Genomic DNA, 16507 nt, shown 5'->3' with positions numbered 1-16507 from the left:
AGCAGCCCTGTTTATACATAACAACTTCTAATTACTAAATAGGAAGACGCATGTAAATATAGTAAGAGATGGCTTCTACAAGTAAGGAAGGTCTACGAAAAAATCAATATCATATCTCTAAAGATACACGAAAAATAAGGCAACAAATAAATGTAAAATATATTCCTTAACAAGGAGAGAAATTAATAACCTCACTAAGAGGGTACTAAAAACACTCAAGATTATAGTCTTTGACCTTATTTAAAAATTATTACATTCTCCCTCATATGTAACTTATTGAAGAAAACTCGGCACCTAAATTTCCTAGCATTATTATCATAGCAAGCAGCGGAGGAGGGAAGGAAGGGAATTTGCGGATTTGCTTTCACACAAGCTCCTCCGTGGTTTAGTGGTGCTGTAGTCTTTTTCCAAATTTTTTTTTTTCTTTTAGTTGGTCTTTTATTCTATAATATTTTATTTTTAGCTGATCTTTAAAAATTGTAATAAAAACGAACCTTATTTCTCTTTTATAATCGTACTTTCCTTTTGAGTAATTTATTTATAAACTATTGAAGAAAAGTAAATATTTAAATTTAAAAAGTAAACTTTTAAATTAAAGAAAGCAACCAATAAGTATTTTCAATCGCCATTTATCATTAATTTTGATTTTGAATTTTGTTTAATTTTAGTTTTAGGTTCGAGTTTATTCTATGAATACAATGAATACACAAAGGTCGCATAAATATTAAATTATAAAACTAGTATTATAAATTTATAATCCAATTCATTGTTTATTATTGATTATTTAGTTAAAACTTAACTTGTAAAATCTTAAAATTTTATTGAATAAATACATAATATTTAATTTATTTAAAGAGAAAATTTTAATATTATAACTCATGATTCTATTTTAATAATATGAGATTAAATTGATCAAATTTTAAATTTATTCAAAGTTGATTTTTTTCTTCTTACAGTCAATGATAGTCTATAATGTATTTTCATAATTTCATTTGTTTTAGCAAATATTTTAAAATAGTATTTTTAAATTTTAAAAATTAAAAAAATATTTTTTTAATAATTTTAATAAAATTATCAAATAAATTCTAATATATAATTAAAATTAATATTTTGAAAAACTGTGGTAAATTATAACTTCATATAGTTTACATGATAGGCAGTAGATTTTCCATAATAATACGTCAATATCAAATTGTATATATATTTTCAATGTTAACCATTCATTTTTGAAGAATAAATATAAATACACGAAATGCAATAAAAATAAAGACATAAGCTGGATCTTTGCTAAAAAAAATACTTAATTTAATGAAAATTGAATTTTAAAAAATATAATAACATTTTAAAATTTAAGCACTAGTAGTTATTTTTATTATAATTTCTAGTATGAAAATTTTAAGAAACCATTATTTATTTCCATTGAAAGTTATTTTTTATATTAAATATCTTTAATATTTTGTGATTATTGTCTTCATTAAAAAATTTTTGACCATTTGTAATATATATTGTTGATATGGAATGATAAACATATCTCGCCGCCTAAGAAAAAATCCTAGCTTCGTCACTAATAGCAAGTAATAATATATCAACTCCTAACTAATTAAATATATGAAAAGAGAATGAATATGATCATTATAATGGACATGATGCAACTCATAATGGATTAACAAGCAAAATGGTTAAGTACATAAATTCATCTTTGAAATCTGTTATTTTAACCTCTTTACGTCTCCAACTTTTATTCTAGCAAATAAAAGGCTTCAACAGATAAAATCACACAGTTAAATATTTCAACTTGCAAAATCATTTCATTAAGCATTTCAACTTGCAAAAGTTAATCAAATTACACACCTATTAAATAGTTAAAAATTGTGAAAATTATTATTCCGAAAGTTGTGCTAACTATATATCAAATCAATATTTTATATATAAAAACTAAAAATCTTAAAAAACTATTGTTGTTAGTATAAAAAGTATATAATGTTATTAAAATTTATAAGTTTAAGTGCACAATAGGTTATCCATAAAGTTTAAGGGTGCCAAAAAATTAAAATTATAAAATTCAAAAGTAAATTTATGTATTCGGCCCAAGCAAATGCTCCTGCATTCTAACACTTGTGGCTGTCGCAAAAAATTAAGTAATAAAAGGAGATGAGACTTTGATAAAATTGTTGAGATGTTTAATACTTGAGATATTCAAGTCATTCTTAAACATCTATTGAGTTTGGAAAATAGAGAAGATAAGTTGATTTGGCATTATGAGATGAAGAGAATTTATAGTGTGAAATCATTTTATTATTTAGCTCTTCGGGTATTAAGGCAAGGTGGTACGAAATTAGGAAGTGACTATGGGAAGAAAATTTAGAGAATAGATGTTACACCAAAAATGATAGTTTTTTGGAGAGTGTGTAGAGGAATAGTGCCTACAAGAGATAAACTTAAGGAGAGAGGATGACTATTAATTCAAGATGTAGCTTCTGTTTTATGGGAGAAGATATTGGCCAGATCATTTAGAATGTCTTGAATCATTTGTTGTTCAAGTGTTAGACTTCTTCATGATTAGTGCACCGCAGATGGTGCGATATTAAAAGATTTGAGGTTTAGCAGGCTTTGGCATTGTTTTTTGAGGATGATGAAGGCACTTTTATTTCGGCAATTTCTGAATTTTTTTTATACATACAGAGATCCTCTTTTAGTTAAAGCCTTGGCTCTTTGGTCCTTTTCACATTGGCTTCAGGATAATATGCTTAATCTATGATGCATCTACACAGATTGTCAATCTCTTCTTTGTGCTGTGAACTCTCGTTTTATAGATATTTCAGAATATGACTTAACAATTAATGATTGTAAAAATTGTTAGCCTCTAGGCCAAATGTGGCTGTTAAATAGGTCAGTAGACAAGTCAATATTATAGCTCATTCTCTAACTAGAGCTTCATATTCTTATGCTCGTTTCATTTGTGGGAGTAGATTCCACAATGTTTATTACTTTATTATGATGATTAATATAATCTTCTTGATTTGCTTTTCTATTAAGATCCAAAATGCAACTAAATAATGAACAAAACGCAAAATGAAGTGACGACGTTTTTTTCATTAATTAAACGAAACGTTTTAAGTTATTTGCCACTGTACTATTTCTCTTCTTCCTCAAACTCGCGCCAATTTCAAATTTCTTAATGAAGAAAAGAAACGGCAGTTGCATTAGTTCTTAAGTCATTGAGTTTGTCAAATGAGTAGTTGTAATTGTTTTGCTGACTAGAATTAGATTTTTTTTTTTTTTTTTTTAGATATTTTTCTTCCTTTTTAAAGCTTCTATGAGCTTCCTGAATATAATTTTGTATATATGCACTCTACTTTCATCAGTGAAGAATGAATGAAGTTGTCTATCTTCATCAATTCTAATATGGTATCAGAGTAGTCAACTCGTTAATCTCCTTAGGTGATCTTGTTCTTCTGAGTTCCTTTGTAATTTTCCATTTGATTATCTCTCAATTCAAAGCTTTTTCTCTTTCAATCTTCTTTTAATGGCTGCTTCCAATTCCAGATCATCTTTAAAATCTTCTTCATCTAAACAAGAATCCTGCTTTGGTTCTTGTCTCCTCGGTTCTCACTGGTCCAAACTATCATTCATGGGCTAGGGCCATGAAAAAAGCATTATCTTCTAAGAATAAACTGGCTTTTATTAATGGCACGCTCTTGTACCATATATAATTGATCCTATGTACAACACTTGGGATAGATGCAACACTATGGTGCTTTCTTGGATCACCAATCCTTATCGACTATAATACCTCAAAGTGTTTTGTGGATTGACAAAGCATCTCAAGTTTGGAGAGATTTGAAGGATAGGTTTTCCTCAAAAGATTTGATTAGAATTTCAGATTTACAAGAAGAAATCAACAATTTTAGGCAATGGGAGCTATCTGTGACGGAATATTTTACTCAGTTAAAAATTCTTTAGGATGAGTTGTTCATTTTTCACCCAATTCCTTCATGTTCATGTCGTGCTCCTTGTTCTTGTGGTGCTCTTGGAAAAATAAGAGAGTATATGGAGAATGATCAAGATGTTAAGTCTCCAATTATGATTGCTAGAACATATACCTCCTGTTAATAAGGTTTTCTTATTGGTTCTTTAGCATTAAAGGCAATTCCAGTATGCTACTCAAGTTGAAACTAAAGCATTTCTTAATAGTTCTTTTAGGCCGCCCTTGCCATCACATTCAAATTCTCCTTATCAAGGCAGAAATGCTCAATCAAGGCAGTAAAAGTATGTTCTTATTGTGGAAGAGAGTGCCATACAGTGGAAACATGTTATAAGAAACATGGATATCCACCTAGATTCAAGTTCAAGAACTCCTCAATTAATGTAGTAATGTTGGGATCTCCTTATCCAAATCACTCAATAATACTGCAGAGCCTCAATCTGCCTCAGTTGATTTCTTCTCCAACATTCTTCACCTCAGAACAGTACCAGAAACTTCTTGCTTTGATTCAAGATCCAAATACTGCTACTAATGCCAATTCTGCAATTAATAAGTCACTCTATTAATAACTCTATGATAGACTCCCTAAGCTTTTTCAATCAAGCATCCTCACTGCACTTAAGTATCAAATTTGCATTCTGTTGTTCAATCACATAGCAAAATGTGGATTTCAAATATTAGGGCAACAGATCACATTTGTTTCTCTCTCTTTGTTCACATTCTATAAAAGGATTAAGCCAATTTCAATGAAATTGCCTAATGGGAGTTGTGTCATAGCATACTATTCTGGTACTGTGCATACTAAGGAGTTTTATTTGCTTGATGTGCTATATATTGCAACATTTACCTTTAATCTTATATCAGTAACAAAGGGTTATCTCTCAACTGCATTGTAGCTTACATTTCTTAGATAATGACTGTTAGATTCAAGCAAAGAACTCTTGGAGGATGATTGGTACAGCTAGAATTCAAGAGGGTCTCTATGTTCTTCAATACCTTGCTATATCAGATGGTGCAATATCAACTTCTATTAATAATGTCACTTTTGCTTCAAGTGCAGCTTTCAATCCACATAATCTTTAGCATTTCAGGCTTAAGCATTTGTCAAATGCTAGATTAACTACTTTGCATAATCAATCTTCTGATGTACAGTTTAATGACTCTTCACGTTGTGATGTATGCCATTTGGCTAAGCAAAAGAAAAATGAAATTTCTTGTTAGTAAGTCAACCACAGCTCATGCATTTGATCTTTTGCATATGGATATTTAGGGTCCCTTGGCTGTTCATTCAGTTCATAGGCATAAATACTTCCTTACTATCATAGATGGACATTTATGGATTCATTTGTTGAAGATAAAATCTAAAGTTAAAATTCAAGATTTTGTTAAATTCATTTTAACACTCAATTTGGAGCTAAAATTAAAGCTTTTTGAAGTGACAATGGTCTGGAATTTCAGATGCCAAGTTTCTATGCAGATCATGGCATATAGCATCAAACTTCATTGCCCTAAAACACCACAACAAAATGCCATAATGAAGAGGAAGCACCAGCACATTATGAATGTCATAAGGGCTTTTCTCTTCCAATCACAATTGCCATAAGCTTATTGGTCCTATGTTGTATTTCATATTGCTTTTCTCATTAATAGAATCCCTACTCTTCTCCATGACAAGTCCCCTTTCCAACTCTTATACAATAATATGCCAAATTACAAGGAATTGAGAGTTTTGGCTCTTAAGCTTTGCCTTAACTATGTCTGCTCACAGAATAAATTAGCTCCAAGAGCTAGGAAGTGGGTATTCTTGGGATATAAAGCAGGTACAAAAGTGTATGTGGTTTTGGATGTGCAAATTAGAAGTATTTCTCTCACAAGGAATGTGTATTTTTTTATGAAAACTTTTTCCCCTTTGCCACATCCAAATCTGAACCAGTAATTCTCCACTTAATAGACAATTCAGATTTTGATTACTCAGAATCAACACCTTCACCTGTCCCTCTTACTATTACTGCTCCCTTACCTCCATCAAATATCATACTCGACACCCTTTTACATAGTTCACCTGCTATTTTTCCCACAACCATTTGTTTGTAACCACCACTTAGACACTCAACTCAAATCAGGAGAGCTCCCTCTTACCTAGCAAATTATCATTGTAATCTGCTACACTCTAAAAACTATTTCTTATTCTCAAACCAAATATCCTCTTTGTAATGTCCTATCCTACTCTTCCTTATCTCCTCAATATGCTTATTATTTACTTAGTATCTCCTCTATGCCTGAACCTAAAACCTACAAATAGGCTGTTAAGTTTGAAGAGTGGAGAAGTGTTATAGATTCAGAGTCAGAGGCAATGCAAAACAATAACTTGGTCTCTTGTTCCCTTACCCTCTCACAAGACACCCATAGGCTAATGGGTATATAAAGTCAATCTAAGTCTGATGGTACCATTGCGAGGTATAAGGCCAAACTTGTGGCAAAAGGGTACACAAGTGGAAGGGTTCGATTATTTGGACACATTCTCTCATGTGGCCAAAATGACCACAATCAGGTTACTTTTGGCACTTTCTTCAATAAATAACTAGTTTTTACATCAACTAGATGTAAATAACGCGTTCTTACATGGAGGTTTAAAAGAGAAAGTCTACATGCCTCCTCCTTGTAGCTTAAATGTTGATACCTCTCTAGTTTATAAGCTGTAAAAGAGCTTAATATGGCTTAAAACAAGCCAGCATACAATGGTTCTTCAAGCTCACTCAATTTCTGATCAAAATGGCTATACTCAGTCTTATTCTAACGATTCTCTCTTTGTTCACAATCATCAAAGCTCATTTACTGCTCTACTCAACTATGTCAATGATATAATACTTGTAGGGAATGACTTAGCTGAGATCACAAGAGTGAAGCACCTATTTAATATTAAATTTCATATGAAAATCCTTGGCAATTTAAAATTCTTTATTGGCTTAGAAATTGTCAGATCAAGCAAAGTTATTCACTTGTGCCAATGTAAATATGCATTATAGTTACTTGAGGAGACATGTTATCTAACTACTAAACCTTCTCACACACCAATGGACTACAATTCCAAATTAAGCCATTCTTCTAGTAAGCCACTGTCTAATTATCTAGATATTACAAATTAATTGGTAACTTGCTATCTTACAATAAGGCCCAAAATTACTTACTCAATCAATTAAGTCAGTATTTGTCAACTCCTACTGCTCATGAACAGGCTATTCATCGTATCCAAAGGTACATAAAAAAGATCCAACTTTTGGTTTTTTCTTTCTCTCAGACCCTAAACTTGTTCTTCGAGCCTTTTTGTGACTCTGATTGGATTGTTTTGCCCTGATTCATGAAAATCAATAATGGGTTATGTTGTCTATCTTGGAAACTTCTTGATCAGTTTTGCTTTAAGAAGAAAACTACAATTTCCCACTCTTCCTCAGAGGCAGAGTATAGGGCTCTTGCTGCAACGACATGTGAAGTTCAGTGGATCAAATTTTACTTAATGATATTCACATAGAACATGCTAGTCCAATCAACATCTATTGTGATAATCAAAGTGCATTTACATTGCTACCAATGCCACATTTCATGAGCACACTAAACATATACAATTGGACTGTCACATGGTGTGAGATAAACTTACCAATGGTTTAATTCATCTGTCCCCATCTCCACTCATCTTCAGCTCCTAGATCTACACTAAGGCTTATCTCCATCAATTTTCTCCTCCTTGATTCTCAAGTTGGGTATGCTCAACATCCACTCCCCAACTTGTTGGGGGGGGGGGGAGTTAGGATCCAAAACGCAGCTAAATAATGAACAAAATGCAAAATGAAGTGCCAAAATTTTGTTTATGCATGACGAAAAAAATTGGGCTTTACCTACAGACACAATAGCATTAATATTTACTAACGCATTAGCAATGACTACCGAGGAAATTCTCTTCCAAAAAAAATCATTGGATAAATTCTATGATGAAACATTGATGAATTATTGATCGAATACTTCTGTCGGTACAAATTGGTGCCAAATTTAGGCAGGTGATTTACCATCGAAATACCACTACATAATTGTCGATGAGTGTTAATGGAACGCTAGCAGTCGGTAAAGTTTGGCGTGAGGTTAAGGGAGATTTGCCGATAGTTTAGCAATAGAATTTTGGTGAGGAATCAAATTTTGGCACAGTAAATTACCGATGAAAATTGTCGCCTGTAAATGTTCTAACAGAGTTACTAATGGAATACCAATGGATGTTGGGATAATGGTGAGATTTTTACAGATAGAAAGGGTACACATGGCGTCATTTTGTTTTAATTTATTTACCGACAAAATTTTCCATCGGTAAGCATTAGGGTATTTATCGACTTTCTATTCTTCAACTTTTCACTTCACTCTGCCATTGATCTCTCCAGCCCACATCTCTTCTCTCTCAGTCACTCACTGTCGAGGTAAGGGTCAACAGCACCGCTCACTCCCTCCACTGGCAGCTAAGTAAGCTAGTGACTGCCCATTTCATTTATTTCCCATTTTTTATTTCTGACAGCACCAAACACAGGTCCCATTGAGTTTCCAATTAGCACAGCTGCCAACTGCTCCTGTAGTTGGAAGTCAGGGCATGGCAGCCACGCCCTCAATCTGATTGCCCGAGTTATCTCTTTTTTTTTAGGCTATTATTACTTTGAATATTTATGGACTGTGGTTGGATTGATTGTAAATTTTATTGTGCAATTTTTTTTATTGCTTTGAATCTGTTGAATGTGAATCGGTCTTGAATGTAGGATGTATAAATAATTGCAAGTAAATTATTTGAATGTTTGAGAAGAAATGATAAATTTTTATACACACAAAGCAATTTCACTTAGAAGCATGTCTTATATGCAAATTCTTATTCCTTGAACTATGAAGAAAAGCATTGATTTTCTATGCAATAATTGTGAATACTCAAATTTTGAGACTCAAAAAGCCAGTTTTCCCGGACTGCAAACAGTCCGGCCGGACCGGAGGTCATTTTGGAAATTTACCGGAAGTATGCCAATATCGTACTTAAAACGTCCGGGACGTCGCGAGGATCGCGGAACTGGTCTCGGAATATTTTTTGGAGGTCCGGAACTCCCGAAAAAGCCGTCGGAACGAAAAAAAACTGGCGAATGGACAGGATACGGCGGCAGCGGCCGCCCTGACCGGCGGCAGCTGCCGCCCTTCCGTCCGAATTTTGCTTATAAATACAGCCCCGGCACTCCGTTTTGACTCATTCAGTCTGTGTTGACAGACGCTCCTTCTCCCTTACGCTCCTTGCGATTCTTACTGCTTTTCTGCATTAGCATAGGCTTTTATTATTGTGTTGTTGTGATAATTTGGTCACTTAAATTGAATTAAATTAATTAATATTCCCCAAACGAGGAGCTTAATCCGGAGTTTTCAAGCTGAAGCTAAGAAGCGGCCGTCGAATAAATCAGGTAATAACTAAACCCTGTCTATTTAATTTTAGCACTTCATGCATGCTTCTCTTCTACTCCTAATTCTACAATTGCATAAATGCATTCACGTCATCATTAGGCAAATAAACTGCCTCAATTAAATAATTTTAGGCTAGATGCCCGGTTAATTAATAATCGTGGTATTAAAGCCTAAATCCGACAATATTGGCTAAAGCCTAGTTAATCAATAGCTATGGCGATCGCCTTTATTTCGAACAGTTCGGCTTAAGTCCAATTAATCAATAATTGTGGCTAAATAGCCTTAATTAAACACGTTTTTCTTGGCAATAAATTGCCTACATTGCAATTCAATTGATCTCTTTGGCAAACAAATTGCCTATAAGTAGATTAACCATTTTTTTAGCGACAAATCGCTTAAATCAAAGTTTTGGCAAAAGCCTTCAAATAATCACTTTTGGCAAATAAATTGCCTCAAATCAATCAATTTTGGCGACAATCGCCCAATCAACACCTTTCGGCAAACTAATTGCCTAAATCAACTCATTTTGGCTAAAAGCCTCAAATAATCAAATTTTGGCGACAATCGCCTAAATCACATCAATTTTTGGCAACAATTGCCTAAATCAATCTTTTTGGCTAAAAGCCTTAAATCAACATGTGTGGCAACAAATGCCTAAATCAAATCAATCAATTTTTGGCAAAATGCCTAAACAAAATGCACGAAGCATACACACACTCATGCATTAAGCATACCCATTCAAAGCCCTTTTAAAAAGGCCTATCGAACTACTTTGACTTTGATCTTCCATTCAAACGAAAGTACGTAGGCACGTTCGGGATTTAACCCCGGGCGGCAAGTCGAAATCACACAAACATTTTCATTGGTCCAATTACATCATCTTCTTTGCAAAGCATTCATTCATTGGTTAGTTCATCAGCATGACATGGTCTCGGGATCCACCTCGGGTTCCCAGATTGTGCCTTAACATTGGGATAATTAATCTAGTAATTAGGTTAATTAAAATTGGAGTCACTTAGGGTTTTTTCCTAGTTTACCCTAAAATAATTAAACAATGTGGCGACTCATACATTCACGTGCATTTCTGCCCTTAGTCATATGCATTTACATGCCTGTGTTTTCGGGGAAAGGGTTCACAAATAACAGTAAATTCTGGGACTTAATTGTTTTAATAGTATCGCTTTTTATGTAATTCTAAACCCCCACCAATAACAAAAATTTGTCACAATTAGTCACAACATACTGGTACTAATCTGTTATATTTTAATTGATCATAATATGATTTAATTGAATTTATTTAGTACATAACTATTTAGTAAACTATTAAGAATTGGTCTTTTGCATAGGATTTGTTAGTCTTATTAACAAATATCATTCTCATTGATTTAATTCAATCAATTTGACAATTACTATTAAAATGTGGTTTTCTCTTATTTTTAGCCTTATTTTGGAGAAAATGATTATTAGATTATCATCATAGGCCAAAGGTTTATCTTATATTATTGTTGTGTGCATTGAAAAACCGGCTTATATATAGATGAAATGCTGCAAAAAAAATTGTCGTAGATGGACTCAAATCGGCAATGGATGTATCAACAACTAATCGAAGATTTGTAGAATCCTGCTTATATTGAAGGGTTTGATAACTTCATCCAATTTGCCATTGCTAATCATGATTTTACGGATGGAAGTAAGGTTAGATGTCCGTGTAAGATAGAAAATGTCAAAATAGGAATTTTTGGGAGTCGGATATCGTGAAGTTGCACTTATTACAAAAAGGATTCATTCCCAATTATTATTATTAGAGTCTGCATGGGAACAATTAGCAGGCAGGCTCTAGTATCATTGTAGAAGTTGGAAGTTCTTCTAGATTTGAAACTGAAAATAGCACATATATGAAGAAATTGTATAGATGCTACTGGTCCGGATTTTTATTGGGGCCCGGTTGAAGAAAGTTCAAATCGAGATGTACAGAAGTTGTTTCACATGTTGAGTGCAGCAAAACAAGAGCTTTGTCCAAATTGCACAAAGAACTCTAAGTTGCCTGCAATGGCTCGTTTGCTTCACATGAAGTCAGAACACCATTTGTTAGAACGATGTTTTGATGAAATCGTGTAATTTGCGAGAGATACATTGTCGTCCAATAATGTAATGATTGAAAATTTCTATAGTGAAAAGAAATTGGTTCAAAGATTAGGGCTTCCAGTTCAAAGATTGTTATAGAAACAACTGCATGCTTTATTGGGGAATTGACAATGAACGGCAATCTTGTAAATTTTTTCATCTCCCTAAGTATAAATCTTGGGTTTATGTTGAAAATAACTGAAAAGTTGATCAACAATATAAGAAGATGTACAACTTCCCTTTGACTCCAAGGCTTCAGAGATTGTATGCTTCTGATGCAACAGTAAGGCACATGAGATGGCATGCCGAGCATATAAGTCTGAATGGTACCATGCATCATCCATCGGATTCTAAGGCTTGGAGACACTTTAAACATTTGTACCCTTCATTCACAACTGAAAGCAGAATTGTTATATTGGCTTTGAGTACCGATGGATTTCAACCATTAAACAATCAGGACAACAATACTCTTCTTGGCCAGTTATTGTGATACCATATAATTTGCCTCCGTGGATGTGTATGAAGTTAAAGTACATGTTCTTAACTACTATTATACCTAAACCAAAGAATCCGAATTTCAAAGTGGCTGTGTTTTACAACCATTGATTGCAAAATTGGTAGAATTGTGGGAAGTTGAATGTCAAACATATGATGTAATTTTGAAGCAAAATTTCACATTAAGAGCACTTTACTATGGACTGTAAGTAATTTCCCAGCCATGGCAATGCTTTCTGGTTGGAGTACAGCTAGACAAATTGCATGGAAACAACAAATGGATTTCCCTTAGCTAAGGTGGGAAACAATCATGGTTTGAATGTCACTGAAATTTTCTACCAATAGATCATCCATGGAGGCATAAGCGTGATTAGTTTAAAAGAAACAGGTGTTGAATAAACTTTAATATAGCCCAGATCTATTGTTCATAGAATTTGTTTGACAAGAATATACAATAATCGGAAGCGAACCTTGATCCATAACGGCAGATCTATGTTATGGGTTACCTCGTTGGGACAATTCGATTCTCACCGTAACAGCAGATCTATGTTTCTTCACTCTGGCCTTTTGTCTGTAAGTGCTCTCTTAATGGTCAGAGAATAATCAACAGCTGCGGGAGTTTCTTTTATGAGCTCTCTCAAACAAACTATCTCCGTATGTGTTTGAGCGAGCCGTCACACTCTCTTGTTTCTATGTTAACCCTAATCTGTTGATTCCTTTATCTTTTATAAGGCAGAAGAAGGGTATTAAAACCCTAACTGGCTCTTATCCATTAAGCCCAATAACCATCATCTTGGGCCACCTTAATTAGAACCAGCCCTTTAATCACATGGGCCACATACAGATTATTAAAATAATATAACAATCTCCCACTTGGCCCATGTGCATTTCTTGAGTCTATCATGTTTACCTTAATTTGAATTAAGATGATCGGATTATGGCGGTCACAAGTCATTGAACGACATGATTCCTTCCATATATCACAGACCACTTCAATTCATAAAACTTTAGTGGAGAAACTATTCAACAATCAATACATTGTTACAATCAACTGTTATTGTTATCTCACTCAAACCATTATTGTATACATCTATAATGTGGATAACACATAAATAAGCAAAACACATCTTTAATTGAATTCCCAAGTGTCACAATAATATGAGCAAAATAACCATATGTATATATATATACAAGTTTAAGCATCATGCTAACAAGGACTTATCTGTAATGCCCATCCTATCAACATGGCCAATGAAGATTTTGGGCGGTAAGCCTTTAGTTAGCGGATCCGCTATCATCATATCAGTACCGATATGCTCAATTGACACTTTGTGTTTTTGCACTTCTTCTTTCATAGATAGGTACTTTAAATCCATATGCTTTGCACCCTTAGAGTACCTATCATTCTTAGAGAAGAAGACAGCTGCGGAATTATCACAGTAAATTCTCAACGGTCTAGCTATACTGTCGACAATGCCTAGACCTGAGACAAAGTTTCGCAACCACAATGCATGAACAGTGGCCTCAAAGCATGCCACAAATTCAGCCTCCATAGTGGAAGTAGCAATGATAGACTGCTTTCCACTTTTCCATGATACTGCTCCTCCGGCTAGAAAAAAGAAGTAGCCAAATGTAGACTTTCTCGAATCTACACAACCGGCATAGTCTGAATCCGAGTATCCCACCAGTTCTAGATGGCTGGACTTTCTATAAGTGAGTATATGATCCTTAGTGGCTTGTAAATACCTAAGTACTTTCTTTGCAACTTTCCAATGGTCCATCCCGGGATTACTTTGATATCGCCCTAACATTCCTACAGCGAAACTAATATTCGAACGAGTACATGTCTGAACATACATTAAGCTCCCAACCACTGACGCATATGGAATAGACTCCATCTCTTTACGTTCCAAATCATTTTTAGGACATTGCATTTCGCTGAACCTATCTCCTTTCTGAATTGGAACTATTCCTGCGGAGCATTTTTCCATTTTGAATCTCTCTAATACCTTATCAATGTAAGCTCTTTGAGACAATCCTAACAGTCCTTGTGATCTATTACAGAATATTTCTATTCCAATCACAAAGGATGCCTCTCCCATATCTTTCATTTCAAAGTTCTTAGAGAGAAAACCCTTTACATCATGCAACAACCCAACATCATTCGCAGCAAGAAGAATGTCATCAACATATAGGACTAACATAATGAGCTTGCTCCCACTGACCTTCATATAAATACACCGATCAACAGTGTTTTCTATAAAACCATATGAAGTGATGGTATTATTGAACTTAAGATACCATTGACAGGAAGCTTGCTTCAGTCCATATATTGACTTCTTTAACTTACACACCAAGTTTTCCTTTCCTGTGACCACAAACCCCTCTGATTGGTCCATATATACTTCCTCCTCTAAGTCACCATTAAGAAAGGCTGTCTTTACATCCATTTGGTGAAGCTCTAGATCATAATGAGCCACCAAAGCCAAAATAATTCTTAAAGAGTCCTTTTTGGAAACTGGAGAAAAGGTCTCTTTATAATCAATGCCATCCTTCTGAGTGTAACCTTTAGCAACAAATCTGGCCTTATATCTTTCAATGTTGCCCTTAGAGTCCCGTTTGGTCTTAAAAACCCATTTACAACCAACTTGTTTTGACCCCTCAGGCAACTCGACTAAATCCCAGACTTGATTGTCACTCATTGATTGCATTTCTTCCTTCATGGCATTAAACCACTTTTCAGAATTATCACATTCCATGGCTTTCTGGAAAGAGACTAGATCCTTATCAATGCTCAATTCACATTCATGCTCAAGTGAGTAAACCACATAATCACTAGAAATAGCTGGCCTTCTTTGCCTTTGTGACCTCTGTAATTCTATTTCTTGTGAAACCACTTGATCATTCGTGAATTGTTCATTATTTGCTGGTTCATCATTTATATGGTCATTTTGTGGGTTCGGAATGTTGTTTTGTTGTTCAACCATGTTGTTAAACCGTGATACAACAAGTGGAACAACAACCGAAGAAGAGACATTAGGAAAATCCATCTGAGTTGGATTTTCAATCTGAATGTCTTGCACATTCACTTTACGTGGTTCACTGCTCCCACTAATTTGGCCATTTTCAATAAACAGAGCATTACCAGACTCAACAATTCTCGTACTATGGTTAGGACAATAAAATCTGTACCCTTTTGACTTTTCAGGATATCCTATGAAAAATTCACTAACCGTTCTAGCATCAAGCTTCTTTTCATGTGGATTATATATCCTTACTTCCGCTGGGCAACCCCAAACATGAAGATACCTCAGACTAGGTTTCCTTCCCGTCCACAGTTCATAAGGGGTCTTAGGAACTGCCTTACTAGGAACCCTATTAAGTAAATATGCAACAGTCTTTAATGCATGCATCCATAATGATAAAGGTACAGTACAATTATTTAGCATACTTCTAACCATTTCCATAAGAGTACGATTCCGCCTTTCAGCTATACCATTCTATTGAGGTGTACCTGGCATTGTGTATTGCGCACAAATGCCACGACTTTCAAGGAACTTTGCAAATGGACCTGGACATTGTCCATTTTCATTAAATTTACCATAATATTCACCACCTCTATCAGATCTCACCACTTTAACTTTTCTATTTAACTGTCTTTCTACCTCATTAATGAATATCTCAAGGATATCCATTGATTGAGTCTTTTCATGCAGTAAATATACATAACCGTACCGTGAGAAATCATCGATAAAGGTAATAAAATATTTTTCACCACCCCAAGAGGGAACATCAAAAGGGCCACATATATCAGTGTGTATAAGTTCAAGCAATTCACTGCTTCTTGTGGCTGGAGTCTTTAATGTGTGCTTAGTTTGCTTACCTTTAATGCAATCTATACACACGTCCCAGTCAGTGAAATCCAATTGAGGTAAGATTCCACCTTTCACTAACCTCAAAATCCTTTCTTTGGATATGTGACCTAACCTTTGATGCCACAAGAAAGCAGAACATTCATTATGTGCACTACGTTTAATACCTATATTATGTTCAACATTAAACAGGGATTCAATAAATTCAGCATCATGATTAAAACGATACAAACCATCAATCAAAGTACCAGAACCATAATAGTACTTAAGTTTGTATAATGAAAAAACACCATTACAAATCTTAAAACTGAAACCAACATTATCCAACCTCCCTATAGAAACTAGATTTCTAGCACATTCAGGAACATAGAGACACTTTTTAAGATCCAGATAACGACCAGTGTCCAGGATCAATCTATAAGTCCCAATTCCTTCTATTCGTGCCTTCATTATGTTTCCCATGGATAGGAACTTTTCAGTTTCATTTATGGGTTGGATCGAAAGAAATCCCTGTATAATATGAGACACATGAGTAGTTGCACCAGAATCTAACCACCAGGTA

Source organism: Jatropha curcas, unplaced genomic scaffold (assembly GCF_041381405.1).
Source record: "Jatropha curcas cultivar XTBG-Jc1 unplaced genomic scaffold, XTBG_Jcur_1.0 HiC_scaffold_860_pilon, whole genome shotgun sequence".
NCBI classification, from domain to species: domain Eukaryota; kingdom Viridiplantae; phylum Streptophyta; class Magnoliopsida; order Malpighiales; family Euphorbiaceae; genus Jatropha; species Jatropha curcas.
Note: the sequence above shows the minus strand (reverse complement) of the source record.